Source organism: Theropithecus gelada, chromosome 14 (assembly GCF_003255815.1).
Source record: "Theropithecus gelada isolate Dixy chromosome 14, Tgel_1.0, whole genome shotgun sequence".
In the NCBI taxonomy this organism is placed as follows: domain Eukaryota; kingdom Metazoa; phylum Chordata; class Mammalia; order Primates; family Cercopithecidae; genus Theropithecus; species Theropithecus gelada.
The window spans coordinates 79,634,087-79,637,808 of record NC_037682.1 but is presented as its reverse complement, the minus strand read 5'-3'; the positions used below and the strand labels follow the sequence as shown (position 1 = coordinate 79,637,808).

The 3,722-nt window shown below is 37.4% G+C and overlaps 1 pseudogene; it reads left to right on the top strand.

Annotated features, from left to right (window-relative positions):
• The first annotated feature begins 3,214 nt into the window (after positions 1-3,214).
• LOC112607441 lies at positions 3,215-3,329 on the top strand (annotated as a pseudogene).
• Positions 3,330-3,722: the final 393 nt, after the last annotated feature.

Sequence of the window (3,722 nt, the reverse complement as noted above, 5' to 3'; positions counted from 1 at the left end):
TGGAAGTGACTTTGGAACTGGGTAACAATAGAGGTTTTGGGGGGCTCAGAAGAAGACAGGAAAATTTAGGAAAGTTTGGAACTTCCTAGAGACTTGTTGAATGGCTTTGACAAAAATACTGAAAATTATATCAACAATGGAATCCAGGCTGAGGTGTTCTCAGATGGAGTAAATAATTTGTTGGGAACTGGAACAAAAGTCACTCTTGTTATGTGTTAGCAAAGAGACTGGTGGCATTTTGCCCCTGCCCTAGAGATTTGTGGAACTTTGAACTTGAGAGAGATGATTTAGGGTATCTAGCAGAAGAAATTTCTAAGCAGCAAAGCATTCAAGAGATGTTTTGGGCGCTGTTAAAGGCATTCAGTTTTATAAGGGAAGCAGAGCATAAAAATTCAGAAAATTTTCAGCCTGACAATCCAATAGAAAAGAAAAACCCATTTTCTGAGCAGAAATTCAAGCTGGCTATAGAAATTTGCATAAGTAACAAGGAGCCTAATGTTAATCCCCAAGACAATGGGGAAAATGTCTCCAGGGCATGTCAGAGGTCTTCACAGCAGCCCCTCCCATCACAGGCCCAGAGGTCTAGGAGGAAAAAGTGGTTTCATGGGCCAGGCCCGGGGTTTCAGTCCTGTGTGCAGCCTAGGTACTTGGCGCCCTGCATCCCAACTGCTCCAGCCATGGCTAAAAGGGGCCAATGTACAGCTCGGGCCATGGCTTCAGAGGTTGAAAGCTTCAGGCCTTCACAGTTTCCATGTGGTGTTGAGCCTGCAGATGCACAAAAGTCAATAATTGAGGTTTGGGAATCTCCACCTAAATTTCAGACTATTTAGGGAAATGCCTGGATGTGCAGACAGAAGTTTGCTGCAGGTGTGGGGCTCTCATGGAGAACTTCGGCTAGGGCAGTGCAGAAGGGAAATGTGGGGTCGGAGCCCCCACACAGAGTCCCTACTGGGGTACTGCCTAGTGGAGCTGTGAGAAGAGGGCTACTGTCCTCCAGGCCCCAGAATGGTAGATCCACTGACAGCATGCACCATGTGCCTGGAAAATCCATAGACACTCAATGTCAGCCTGTAAAAGCAGCTGGGAGGGAGGCTGGACCCTGCAAAGCCACAGGGTCAGAGCAGCCCAAGACCATGGGAACCCACCTGTTGCATCAGCATGACCTGGATGTGAGACATGGAGTCAAAGAAGATCATTTTGGAGCTTTAAGGTTTGACTGCCCTGCTAGATTTCATATGCACATGGGTCCTGTAGCCCCTGTGTTTTGGCCAATTTCTCCCATTTGGAATGGCTTTATTTACCCAATGCCTGTATCCTAACTGTACCTAGGAAGTAACTAACGAGCTTTTGGTTTTACAGGCTCATAGGTGGAAGGGACCTGCCTCATCTTGAATGGGACTTTGGATTGTGGACTTCTGAGTGAATGCTGAAATGAGTTAAGACTTTGAGGGACTGTTGGGAAGGCATGATTGGTTTTGAAATATAAGGACATGAGATTTTGGAGGGGCTGGGGCAGAACGATATAGTTTGGCTGTGTCCACACCCAAATCTCATCTTGAATTCCCATGTGCTGTGGAAGGTATCCAGTGGGAGGTAACTGAATCATGGGGCAGGTCTTCTCCATGCTGTTCTCATGATAGTGAATAAGTCTCGTGAGATCTGATGGTTATAAAAAGGGGAGTTTCCCTGCACAAGTGCCTGCCACCATCCACATAATACATGACTTGCTCCTCCTAGACTTCTGCTGTGGTTTTGAGGCTTCCCCAGCCACGTGGAACTGTCAGTCCAATTAAATCTCTTTCATTTGTAAATTGTCCAGCCTCATATGTCTTTATCAACAGTGTGAAAATAGACTAATATACTTCCAAATAGCAATGTATAAAAGTTTTGGTTGCTCTATATCGCCACTAACATCTGGTGCTATCACCCCTTGTAATTTTAGCCATTATATAGTAGATGTTTACTGGTTTCTCATTATATTTTCTCTTTGCATATCTCAGATGACAATTAATGTCAAACACATTTTCATGAGTGTATTTGCCATTTAAAAATATTCCTGTGTGAAATATCTGTTTTTCATCCAGTTTTCTTGACTTTAATTTTAAAATTATTTAGTTATAGGAATCTTTGTACATTCTAGAGATAAATCATTTTTCAATAGTATGAACTAAGAATATACTCTACCTGCCTGAAACTTGTGTTTTTGTTTACCTAGTGGTGCTGTTTAAGAATAGAAGTTTTAATTTTGATAAAGTACAATTTACTAAAATTATTTACTTTTTTATGTTTCTTGAGTACTAGACAAGAAATGTCTGCCCATTCCTAGGGAATAATAACATTTTTCTATGTTTTCTTCTAGATAGTTCATAATTTTAATATTTACATTGAAGTCTATAATTAATTTTATATAAATTATTATGTGCTATAAAAGGTGAAAGACAAAGTTTATTTTATCTATAAAAATATCCACTTATTTCAGAACCATTTGTTAAAAAGACTACCTCTATCCCCATTGAATTACCTTGGTAACTTTGTCAAAAATTATATAACCATATAAGTGTGAATCATATATTTCTAAACTCTGATTACTGTAACTTTATCGTTAGTCTTAAAGTCAATAAACTTAAGTTACCCAACTCTGTTCTTCTTTTTCAAAATTGTTTTGTCTATTCTGGATTATTTGCATTGCATATAAATTTCAAAATAGAATCAGCAATTTCTACCAAAACAGCCACATGAGCTTTTGATTGTGCTCACAGTGAATCTATACATCAGTGTAGGAAGAATTACCAAATTAACAATGTAGTACTAAGTCTCCCAATCCCAGTAGAATACATTGTTCCACATATTTAGGTCTTTCTTAATTTTTTAAGCAGTGTTCTATAGTTTTAATGTAGAGTTATTGCATATCTTTTACTAAATATTTCATATTTTTATGACACACTGTATTATTTAATTTCATATTCAAATTGTTGATAGTTTATAAAACAGTTTATTTTGTCTATTCACTTTGTGTATTATGACTTTGCTAAATTTCTTTATTAGTTCTAGTGCACATGTTTTAAACTCAGAATTTTTAATACACACAAGCATGTTGCCCAAATGTTTGTTTGCCTTTTTCCTCCACATGCCTTTTATTTATTTTCTGTGACTTACTGCACTGGCTACTACCTTTAGTAAAGTACTGACTTGTCATGATAAGAGTAAACATCCTGTGCTCACTTCAGCAGCACAAATATTAAAACTGGAATAAAAAAGAGGAGATTAGCAGATTAGCACAGATCCTGCATGAGAATGACATGCAAATTTGTAAAACATTCCATATTTTTATATTAAAGTGAAATTCCACAAAAAGATAGATACCATAATGAAGAACCAAACTGAAATCCTGCAGTTAAAGAATTAAATGAATAAAAAAAAAAATGCAATCAAGACCTTCAAAAGCAGACTTGATAAAGCAAAAGAAAGAATCTCTGAACTTGAAGATAGGTCATTTAAAATTATCCAGTTAGAATATATAAAAATAAAAAAGAGTAAAGAAAACCTACAAGAATTGTAGTACATCATTAAGTAACAAACATTCATTTTATAGTGATGCCAGAAGGAAAACAGATAGGCAAAGGCATAGAAGATCTATTTACTGCAATAATAGCTGAAAACTTTCCAATTCTGAGAAGAAATATGGATGTCCAGATCCAGGAAGCTGAAAAGTCCCAAGTAGA